At 41.6% G+C, this 12,453-nt stretch overlaps 2 long non-coding RNA genes across 2 annotated transcripts; one reads left to right on the top strand and one right to left on the bottom strand.

Moving 5' to 3' along the window:
• Window positions 1–4,689: 4,689 nt before the first annotated feature.
• LOC145876107 (uncharacterized) lies at window positions 4,690–7,980 on the top strand. Its single transcript, XR_014391416.1, has 3 exons — window positions 4,690–5,436; window positions 5,596–5,690; window positions 7,929–7,980. It is a non-coding gene; the product is annotated as an uncharacterized LOC145876107 (long non-coding RNA).
• A 2,078-nt stretch (window positions 7,981–10,058) lies between these two features.
• Window positions 10,059–11,812, bottom strand: LOC145876128 (uncharacterized). Its single transcript, XR_014391428.1, has 2 exons — window positions 11,252–11,812; window positions 10,059–10,917 (listed from the first exon to the last, which is right to left on the bottom strand). It is a non-coding gene; the product is annotated as an uncharacterized LOC145876128 (long non-coding RNA).
• Window positions 11,813–12,453: the final 641 nt, after the last annotated feature.

Below are 12,453 nucleotides of genomic sequence, written 5' to 3'. Positions count from 1 at the left end.
TTAAATAGAACCTGGACCAGCTCAGGTGAAACACCTTCCCACTAACGAGATGGACAAGCCAGCACAGGTGTAATACATACTGACTAACGAGGTGACACCAATCAGTGCGTCCTACGTGCTACATTCCAAACCTCAAAACAAAAATAGAAAAACCAAAGACGGTAACACCTTAACCTGTTAGGGCTAGGGGGCAGCATTGACACGGCTGGATAAAAAACATACCCGATTTAATCTGGTTACCACTCCTACTCAGTAACTAGAATATGCATATACTTATTACATATGGATAGAAAACACCCTAAATTTTCTAAAACTGTTTGAATGGTGTCTGTGAGTATAACAGAACTCAAATGGCAGGTCAAAACCTGAGAGATTCCTTTACAGGAAGTGGCCTGTCTGACCATTTGTTGAACTTGTTTTCCATCTCTATCATTTACTAAGGATCTCTGCTCTAACGTGACACTTCCCACGTCTTCCATAGGCTCTCAGAGCCCGGGAAAAAACAGAATGTCGTCATTCCAGCCCCAGGCTGAAACACATTATCGCCTTTCTCAAGTGGCCCATCAAGAGACACTAGCTTATGCGCGTGACCCCGACCGCCCCCGCCTTTGGGATTTTTTCCTCTGTTTGCCGAAAAGGAGATTCCCTGTCGGAATATTATCGCTTTTCTACGAGAAAAATGACGTAAAAATTGATTTTAAACAGCGGTTGACATGCTTCGACGTACGGTAATGGAATACTTTGAATTTTATTGTCAGGAATTGCGCCAAGCGCGCGACACTTCTTTACTATTTCGGATAGTGTCTGGAACGCACGAACAAAACGCCGCTATTCGGATATAACGATGGATTATTTTGGACCAAACCAACATTTGTTATTGAAGTAGCTGTCCTGGGTGTGTATTCTGACGAAGACAACAAAAGGTAATGACATTTTTATAATAGTAAATATGATTATGGTGAGTGCTAAACTTGCCGGGTGTCTAAATAGCGAGCCCGTGATGCCTGGGCTATGTACTTAGAATATTGCAAAATGTGCTTTCACCAAAAAGCTATTTTAAAATCGGACATATCGAGTGCATAGAGGAGGTCTGTATCTATAATTCTTAAAATAATTGTTATGCTTTTTGTGAACGTTTATCGTGAGTAATTTAGTAAAATGTTAGCGAATTCCCCGGAAGTTTGCGGGGGGTATGCTAGTTCTGAACGTCACATGCTAATGTAAAAAGCTGGTTTTTGATATAAATATGAACTTGATTGAACAAAACATGCATGTATTGTATAACATAATGTCCTAGGGTTGTCATCTGATGAAGATCATCAAAGGTGAGTGCTGCATTTAGCTGTCTTCTGGGTTTTGGTGACATTATATGCTGGCTTGAAAAATGGGTGTCTGATTATTTCTGGCTTGGTACTCTGCTGACATAATCTAATGTTTTGCTTTCGTTGTAAAGCCTTTTTGAAATCGGACAGTGTTGTTAGATTAACGAGAGTCTTATCTTTAAATGGCTGTAAAATAGTCATATGTTTGAGAAATTGAAGTAATAGGATTTTTAAGGTTTTGAAAATCGCGCCACAGGCTGGCAGTGGCTGTTACGTAGGTGGGACGAATTCGTCCCGCCGGTCCCATAGAGGTTAAAGGTTTGACTAAATGATTTCACCCTAAAAAAGGTATAACCGAGTGATTATAAGATGAATGTACTAATGTGTGTGTGTCAGAAAAGTTGACCTCTTGGGGCTACCCTAGGTTAGGGAGCGCCACAGCTCATTTTGAAAAAAATTCGTTCCCATTTTCAACGGCCTACTAATCAAACTCAGAAGCTAGGACATGCATATACTTATTATATATGGATAGAACACACCCTAAAGTTTCTAAAACTGTTTGAATGGTGTCTGTGAGTATAACAGAACTCATATGGCAGTCAAAACCCCGAGACCGATTGAAACAGGAAGTGTAATTCTGAATTGTGGACTCGACTTCATCACTTTGCCTATTAATCAAACCGTGAGCAATGGTTCACTGAGCACTTCCTATTGCTTCCACTAGATGTCCCCAGTCTTTTCACAGTGGTTTGAGCCTTATACAGTCGAAACTCAGTGAATGATACGCGTTGGAAATTGGTCACAGGGGATGGGCCATCACCATTATGACGTCGGCGGCCCTGTCTACCCCCACCTTTGGAAGTGTTTCAAAACACTCTGCAATCGTCCCCGTCAAATCTTATTGGCTCTCTTGGTGTTACAGGCCCTGAAGATTAATGTTTTACAACGTTTGACATGTTTGAACGAACCTAGAGGAGGGGAAAAGTACATTTTCCTAAACTTCTGTCCCGCGCACGTCGGAAGATTTGGAGATAGCCCTAGGACACGCTACCAACAGCAGGCTAATGGAACATGAATTATGGACTTTTTCGACCGAAAATACATCTGTTGTGGACCTGGGATTCTGAGTGCTTTCTGATGAAGACAACTAAAGGTAGGCGATTATTGACAATATTATACAAGATGAGATGTGACATGCGATTGTTCCAAGATGGCGCTAGTATTCCAGGCTCATTTTCTGAGTATCGCATCTCCTTTTATCGCAAAGTGTGATTACCCAGTAAAGTTAATTTAAAATCTGGTATGACAGGTGTTCTCAAGAGATATTCATCTATAAATGTTAGATTGACAATATAAATTAAAAAAATTGTTTTCGAATAGTAATAAATGGAATTATGCACTGTTTCCCGGGACGCATTTGAGGGGAAAATAGTTAGTCAACTCAGACGCCGATGTAAAATACTGTTTTTATATATAAATATGACCTTTATTGAACAAAAGAATGCATGCTGTGTGTAACATGATGTCCTAGGTGTGTCATCTGATGAAGTTTGTAAAAGGTTAGTGCTGCATTTAGCTGTCTTCTGGGTTTATATGACATTATATGCTAGCTTGAAAAATGGGTGTCTGATTATTTCTGGCTTGGTACTCTGCTGACATTATCTAATGTTTTGCTTTCGCTGTAAAGCCTTTTTGAAATCGGACAACGTGGTTAGATTAAGGAGATGTTTATCTTTCAAAGAGTGTATGTTTGAAAAATTTGAATTTTGACATTTATTTGGTTTCAAATTTGCCGCTCTTGAAATGCACCTGCTGTTGATAGGGTGCACCACGGGTGGCACGCTAGCGTCCCACATAGCCCCAAGAGGTTAATGATTTAGCAATGTAAGTAACCAGACAGCAGACAACTTGTGACCACTGTGAAACTGATAACAGGAAAAAGGTCTCCCCACCCAGGGAGGGGAGAAACCTTTAGGCTTGCAGTAGATTATGTAACATGGGGCAGGATATGATAAGCAATGTATGAGATGGAGAAGACTTGTAAATAAGCATTGACAGTGTTAAAGAAGAGGAGGGGCATTTGTAAGGGGTATGACATATGGTATGACCAAATGTCAGGTATAAAAGGCTGTGTACATTGTATGATATTCAGAGCTCTCGTAAATAAACATTCTGACCAATTGTAGGCTGGCTCTCTGTCTGCTTCATTCAACCAGAATCTTACACCCTCTGGGGGGCAGACTGAGTAGTTTAATTGAAGTTCGGTTTATGAACATTGGGAACAGAAGTCCCATGACAGAAGGTAGAAACTAGGGCCTGTAGGACCTGCCTTGTTGATAGTGTTGTTAAAAATGTAGAGCAGGGCTTTATTATGGAAAGACTTCTCCACATCTTAGCTACTGTCGTATCAATATGTTTTGACCATGGCAGTTTACAATCCCGGGTTACTCCAAGCAGTTTAGTCACCTCAACTTGCTCAATTTCCACATTATTCATTACGAGATGAAAAGGTGAGCAGTACGCATCTATGAAATGAGAGCATTAACAGTGTGAGGACCGTTAAAACGTCTTAGGGCTAGGGGGCAGTTTTCGGAAGTTCAGAGAGTCTGGCGAGCCCAAAGTAAAATGCCTGTTACTCAGGCCCAGAAGCTATTCATATAATTGGTAGATTTGGAAAGAAAACACTCTGACGTTTCCAAAATTGTTAAAATAATGTCTGTGAGTATAACAGAACAGATATGGCAGGCGAAAACCCAAAGAAAATCCGACCAAAAAATAAATAAATAAAATAACAGGCTCATATTTGTAAAGCTATTGAAAACTCCTATGTCTGTCACCCAGATTGCAATTCATAATAGCTTCCACTAGATGTCAGCAGTATTTATTCAAGGTTTTGAGGCTTCTATTTTGAAAAATAAATAAATATTTACACTTTCAGTGAGCTGACTGCTTGGGTCACTTCAGTGTTTTTGCGCGCGATGGAGAGGGTGCGCACTTGCGAATTTGTCATTCCTATTGAACACAGTACTTTCCGTATTAAATATTATAGTTTATTTACATTTTAGACAACCTGAGGATGATATAGACACGTTATTTGACTTGTTTGGACGAAATTTACTGGTAGCTTTTAGAACTTCTTTGTCTGCATGTTGAAGGAGTGGATTTCTGAAGTCATGGCGCCTGCTAAACAGACTATTTTGGCATATAAAGAAGGACTTTATCGAACAAAACAACCATTCATTCTGTAGCTGGGACCCTTGGAATTGCAAACAGAGGAAGATCTTCAAAGGTAAGTGATTTATTTTATCGCTATTTGGGATTCTGTGACGCCTGTGCTTGTTTGGAAAATATGTTGTTGTGGGGTGCTGTCCTCAGATAATCGAAACCTATGCTTTCACCGTAAAGCCTTTTTGATATCTGACAACGCAGTTCGATTGCCAAGATTCTAAGCTTTTAAATGATGTATGACACTTGTATTTTCATGAATGTTTAATATATTTCTATTTTGAATTTGGAGCTCTGCAATTTCACCGGATGTTGTCGTAGATGTTTTTCTAGCGGTCCGCGAGCACTAAGAGTTATTAAAACCATGTGCCCTGATTTAGTTAAAACTGGTTCCATCAGAGCCCTTACAAAACCTTTTACAACTGATTCATCACTGTCATACCTTATAGGGTCCAGAGTTTTCCTGGTTAGGTCAACAGATAAGGACAAACTCTGGGCCCCAGTGCAAAAAAATCCCCCCCCCCACTCTGGGACCTATGGTTGCCACCAGTCTGCTTGCCGTTCTCAGTTATTGTCAGGTTCTGTATGTGGATGATTAGGGCTTTATTCAGAAAAAGTTTCTTGGGCTACTTTGATTTGTCAAGTGGGCGAGATGTGAATTCCGTGTTTATCTTCATGGACAAACTTGTTGTTCAAACCTACGATGGCTCAGCTTCAAGGGAACGTATCTGCTGTCTGTATTTCCAGCTGAGTCCCCTCCTGTTCCATGGTTTAACAAGCGATGACCACTCCACTACCATTGTCAACTACCTCCTCACATGAACTGGAAGCCACGTCTCATGTGGCCCCCTCATCCACTGGCACATTGAATGTTTCCTCTCTAAGCACAGTGAGGGAACCCCTGTCAATTTTTCTCTCATTACTTTATGTAGAGTCAATCACAATCACAATCACATTATTACACATCTATTTGACTCCTTGCTTGGAGTAACTCATTCTTAGCTCTTTTGTCTCACTGTGTAGTGTTTTTGTGTTATTGTCTTCCCAGTCAAATCCTGTCCTGCACTGGTCAAGTCTCTGAACACCTCAACTCATGCCTCATACCCTCATTCAATCACTGCTGTGATCCCTTCCCAAAATGGTGTAAGTAGCCCTCTCATTCCTATTCCCCATAATATTGTACTGTAAGTGTCTTTATTAAATGCTTTAGGTTAAAATAATTACTCTTTGACGATTTTAGAAACACATTTTGACGTCTCTGTGGGTCTCCCATCCTCCTCAACAACAGAAATGTCTAATAACGTCTAATACAATTCATCATTAATAATTTTGCAAGTTTTCTTTGTTCTGAAGCCTGATTCTACTCACTGTGGTAGTGTGGAAGTGTTGAGCTGTATTATTTGGCCTGTGGTCCTGTTGTCCCCAGTCCCAGTGGTGAAGATAATGTCTTAATTGAGCTTCTTGTCTGTGACTGAGATACGTAATCTGCACATTTACTAAAACGTCAGCTCTCATCTCTCCCAATGTTCTCAATGTCAAACCATGAAGGCCGGGTAGTTTTTTTTCATGATTGCAACTCAGGTCATTTTAGTCGGCTGGCCATCGCTACATATTCGTCGTCAGACCCACTGGCTCCAGGTCATTTATAAGTCTATGCTAGGTAAAGCTCCGCCTTAGCTCAGCTCACTGGTCACGATAACAACACCCACCCGTAGCACGCGCTCCAGCAGGTACATCTCACTGTTCATTCCCCAAAGCCAACACCTCCTTTGGCCGCCTTTCCTTCCAGTTCTCTGCTGCCAGTGACTGGAACGAATTGCAAAAATCGCTGAAGGCGGAGACTTATTGCTCCCTCACTAACTTTAAACATCAGCTATCTGAGCAGCTAACCGATCGCTGCAGCTGTACATAGTCCATCTGTAAATAGCCCACCCAATCTACCTACCTCATCCCCATATTGTTTTTATTTACTTTGCTGCTCTTTTGCACACCAGTATCTCTACTTACACATCATCATCTGCTCATCTATCACTCCAGTGTTAATCAGCTAAATTGTCATTACTTTGCTACTACGGCCTATTTATTGCCATACCTCCTCACGCCATTTGCACACACTGTATATAGACTTTCTTTTTTCTGTTGTGTTGACTGTACGCTTGTTTATTCCATGTAACTCTGTGTTGTTGTTTCTGTCACACTGCTTTTCTTTATTCTTGGCCAGGTCGCAGTTGTAAATGAGAACTTATTCTAAACTGGCCTACCTGGTTAAATAAAGGTCAAATAATAAAAATAAAAAGATCCTATATCATAATGAATCAGATTACATGGAGAGATGGGACTGATCCTAGATCATAATGAATCAGATTACATGGAGAGGGGGGGACCTGATCCTAGATCATAATGAATCAGATTACATGGAGAGGGGGGACCTGATCCTATATCATAATGAATCAGATTACATGGAGAGGGGGGGACCTGATCCTAGATCATAATGAATCAGATTACATGGAGAGGGGCGACCTGATTTTAGATTATAATGAATCAGATTACATGGAGAGGTGGGACCTGATCCTAGATCATAATGAATCAGATTACATGGAGAGGGGGGACCTGATCCTAGATCATAATGAATCAGATTACATGGAGAGGGGGGACCTGATCCTATATCATAATGAATCAGATTACATGGAGAGCCGGATATATATAATATACCCTACTATTTTTTTATATTTAATATGCCATAAACTATTGTTTTTTTTAACAGTTTCATTAGTTCATTGTAATTAACTTAATCATTATGACACACCCCTCTCTATTGTCATTGTTTGCACTAATTGCACTGTTTTTCTACATAACCTGGTTCAAGTATTGATGACATCACCCTGAAGAAGGCACAGTGATGCTGAAACGTTGGTAAATACCCAATAAATGACTGGGAGTTTATATATGGAGTGTGGGATTCTCTTTATTTTGATAGTTTATAACTCTTATGTAGTTGCCATCTTTTTGTGTTTTTCAGGCAGCCTGGGAAAGAACTGAAAAAACTCACTAAAGAGTCAAGACAGAGACACCAGAAAGACCCAAGAAGACTTGGACACAGCATCAGAGGACAGAGGGATGTTCAGAACTCACTCAGTCTGGTCAGTTGGTGAGGGTAGACTTGGAGGCTGCTTACCTGACATGGAGGAAGTCCCCCCTCCTCTCCCCTACCTTCCCTATACCCCCCTCCTCTCCCCTACCTTCCCTATACCCCCTCCTCTCCCCTACCTTCCCTATACCCCCTCCTCTCCCCTACCTTCCCTATACCCCCCCCCCCCCCTCATTATGTTGGACCATCATGTTTATTTGTTTGAATCTTTTCTTTGTTAGTGATCAGGTTAGAAGAGAATGACTCCTCAACCCAAGAGGCCCTGGAGCAGCTGTGATCAGGTTAGAAGAGAATGACTCCTCAACCCAAGAGGCCCTGGAGCAGCTGTGATCAGGTTAGAAGAGAATGACTCCTCAACCCAAGAGGCCCTGGAGCAGCTGTGATCAGGTTAGAAGAGAATGACTCCTCAACCCAAGAGGTCCTGGAGCAGCTGTGAGAGAGCAGCAGTGTGGAAGCATTTGGGGAAATTTAAAGAAGGTTTCCTGGAAAAGAGGATTGACTGTTAGGTAAAGGGTCAGAGCCACTGAGTGGACAAAATATTAAGGATACCTTCCTAATATTGAGTTATGCCTGGTCAGTTTGTCATGGAAAGAAATGTGTCCTTAATGTTTTGTGTAAATTACATAATAATTATACATTTATGGATTGTTTTATGTAGCCTATTGTTTTCTATTTATTCAACCTGCCATCTACCCACCTGGGGATTGAGGGTTATGAGAGAACCCCCACATTACAAGCTTCTATTTATTCAACCTGCCATCTACCCACCTGGGGACTGAGGGTTATGAGAGAACCCCCACATCACTAGCTTCTCTTTATTCAACCTGCCATCTACCCACCTGGGGACTGAGGGTTATGAGAGAACCCCCACATCACTAGCTTGCATGTTTTGCAGTCTTGTAAAGATAAGGAGGGGACGACTGGGAGGCAGGTTGGCATTTATTGTTATGAATCTTGTCCTGGAGGCAGGTTGGCATTTATTGTCATGAATCTTGCCCTGGAGGCAGTTCAGCAAAGTATTCCCTAGCTGGCACAGGCACAAAGTAATACAATCCAATTTGAATCCTAACCTCAACCCTAACCACACTGCTAATCCTTCCCTTAAATTAAGACCATAAAACAACATTTTCCACAGCCAATTCTGACTTTGCAGCTGACATATCTAGAGGAAATCGCACAGTTCTGCCTCCAGGTCAAGATTCATGACAAACGTCAACATGAGACAGGCAATGTAAAAATCAATAACAAAATTGTTTTCACAATGAACATGCTTTTTCTTGTTTCAAGTATGTTTTATTATGAAAAGTACAATATATCCATGTATACTTGTACAACTATGGAGCGTATGTCCACATATAATTGTACAACTTGTTTTTCCAACATAAAAGACAAGAAATGATCACATTGGTATTTTAACAGTGTTATTGTAAGAGTTTAAATGTTTAAACAGAGGATACATCTAAAACAAGTGCAGTATGTTGTGAGAATGTTACTTTAACGTCGACTCATAACGTCACACTATAACTTCATGGGAGTCTTGTGGAAAGACTGCATGTTGTTTTGGGTGGATTGAGTGACGTCTTCATCAACATTTTGCAGAATATTCCGGTAATATTTTCACCTCTTGTCGGCTGCAGACATTCATAAGGAGTTCCAGTAGTTTATTTGCCATTTGCAGGTATTAAAAGTAATACATACATTGTAATTCCTTGTTGGATCTCTCTCACATACAGGACAGTACATACCAGAGGAGGCTGCTGAGGGGAGGACGGCTCATAATAATGTCTGGAACAGAGTGAATGAAATGGAACACATGGAAACCACGTGTTTGATACCATTCCACTTATTCCACTCCAGCCATTACAAGTGTGTGTGTTTGTGTCCAGTGTGTGTGTGTCCAGTGTGTGTGTGTGTCCAGAATGTGTGTGTGTGTGTGTGTGTGTGTGTCCAGTGTACGTGTTCAGTGTGTGTGTTGAGAGTGTGTGTCTATTTTGTGTATGTCCAGTTTGTGTGTGTGTCCATTTTGTGTCCAGTGTGTGTGTGTCCAATTTGTTTCCAGTGTGTGTGTGTTGAGTGTGTGTATATCCAGTGTGTGTGTGTGTGTGGTGTGTGAGTGTGTTGGGTGTGTGTGTTCAGTGTATGTTTATGTGAGTGTGTGTCCAGTTTGTGTCCAGTGTGTGTGTGTGTCCAGTGTGTGTCCAGTTTGTGTGTATGGGTGTGTCCAGAATGTGTGTGTGTGTCCCTTTTGTGTCCAGTGTGTGTGTATGTCAAGTTTATGTCTGGTTTGTGTGTGTGTGTGTGTGTCCAGTGTGTGTGTGTGTGACCATTTTGTGTCCAGTGTGTGTGTGTCCATTTTGTTTCCAGTGTGTGTGTATCCAGTGTGTGTGTGTATGTGTGTGTGTGTCCTGTGTGTTTGGTGTGTCTAGTGTGTGTGTGTGTGTGTGTCCAGTTTGTGTCCAGTGTGTGTGTGTGTGTGTCCAGTGTGTGTGTGTGTGTGTGTGTGTGTGTGTGTGTGTGTGTGTGTCTGTGTCCAGTGTGTGTGTCTGTGTCCGGTGTGTGTGTGTGTGTGTGTGTCCGTGTGTGTGTGTGTGTGTGTGTCCGTGTCCGTGTGTGTGTGTGTGTCCGTGTGTCCGTGTGTGTGTGTGTGTGTGTGTGTGTGTGTGTGTGTGTGTGTGTGTGTGTCCAGTTATTATTTCAGGGACACTGAGTCGCCAACATAATTAACCCTAAATCCTGGATAGAGGGGCTCAGTGAATGTGGAGGTGAATGTGATCAGGTGGGTCGGTGTGTCAGAGGAGGCTCTATAGAAGGACAGAGTGCCGGCTGACCAGTCCAGATACACTCCTACTCTGTGGGAGCTGGAGGGGCGGACGTCTATGGTAGTGGAGTTATTATTATGCCTGGCAGAGTATCTGTTGTCATAGCAGAACAGACACCAGGACTTGTCACTGTATCCAAGACAACAGTCATCACCCCTTCCTCTCCTGCTGATTCCTTTATATGTCACTCCTATACCAGCCCCCATTATCCCACTCCACTCTACCTCCCAGTAACAGCGCCCAGTCAGACCCTCTCTACACAGCACCTGTCTCCAGTCCTCAAATCTCTCTGGGTGATCAGGATACGGCTGCTCCTCTCTCCTACATGTCAGCTTTCTGTTCTCCTCAGACAGAGAGAGGAGTCTGTTTACTGTGTTTAGGTCCAGTGTGAGATCACAGACATCTGATGGATGAAACCAGACACAATATTAGAAATCATCATTCACATTAGAATGTTTACTCACTTTTCACTAATTCATTTAATATAGATGTTCACACACACACACACACACACACACACACACACACACACACACACACACACACACACACACACACACACACACACACACACACAGTCAAAGCAACTCTTTGTAAATTTTGGTGACCCTGATTTGTGCTTCTGTAGAACTACAGCTGATATTTAATATGACCAAGTCAGTAATGATGGTGGTCTTTGAATTAACTTGAATTAAGACTTATTCTTAGTCATATTCTTCACAGCAGTCAACACTCACATTTTCTAAGTCCAGGTTTCATTCTGTTCTCTCCACCATGTTCCACACTGTAGCGGTAAGCAGAAGAACAGACAGTCATTGAGAGATACACCTGAACACACACACACACTAGACACACACAGGACACACACACACAGGACACACACACACAGGACACACACACACAGGACACACACACACAGGACACACACACATAACTTTGTCCAAGTGGTGGTCAGAATGTTTGTCTTAACTAGCCTGAAAAGTCAAACATGTCTGATATGAACATTGACATAAACCCTCTACATACTTGAGTTTCTCCAGTCTGCAGTGTGGATCCTCCAGTCCAGCAGAGAGCAGTCTGACTCCTGAGTCTCCTGGGTGATTGTAGCTCAGGTCCAGCTCTCTCAGGTGTGAGGGGTTTGACCTCAGAGCTGAGACCAGAGAAGCACAGCCTTCCTCTGTGACTAGACAGCCTGACAGCCTGCAAAGAGACAAATCATGTCAGTCAAAAGACAGACAGATGTATCATATTATAAATTACAGATTATCAACGTTTTGCCTGCAGATAGAAACATGTATAATACAAATATTTGAGTAGACTGACCAGACCAGTTTAAAATCAGTATCAGTCAAAAGACAGACAGTGAGGTATCAGATTTAGATTGTATTGAGTATACAGTCCACACATATCTATTTTGACAGTGAAGATAACATTTTAAATGTGGCTCTAAACTCCAACATTTTGGATTTCAGATCAAATGTTTCATATGAGGTGACAGTATATAATGTCACCTTTTATATGAGGATATTTTCATACATATCTGTTTCACCATTTAGAAAAATGAAAGCGCTTTATGTATCTAGTCCCCCTATTTAAAGAAGTCATACGTTTTCGGACCAATTCACTTAAAGTGTGTTAAATTAGTCAAAAATTTAGTGTTTGGTCCCATATTCTTTGACTGCAATGACTACATCAAGCCTGTGACTGCCATGATTGAGAAAGATCATGAATAATAATGAGTGAGAGAGTTACAGAGGCTACAACAAAACATGCTAACCTCTCACCATTACCAATAACAGAGGCTACAACAAAACATGCTAACCTCTCACCATTACCAATAACAGAGGATACAACAAAACATGCTAACCTCTCACCTTTACCAATAACAGAGGCTACAACAAAACATGCTAACCTCTCACCATTACCAATAACAGAGGCT

Source organism: Salmo salar, unplaced genomic scaffold, assembly GCF_965601325.2.
Source record: "Salmo salar unplaced genomic scaffold, fSalSal1 ptg000432l, whole genome shotgun sequence".
Classification (NCBI taxonomy): Eukaryota; Metazoa; Chordata; class Actinopteri; order Salmoniformes; family Salmonidae; genus Salmo; species Salmo salar.
The sequence above is the reverse complement of the archived record's forward strand: the minus strand, read 5'-3'. Positions and strand labels throughout refer to the sequence as shown.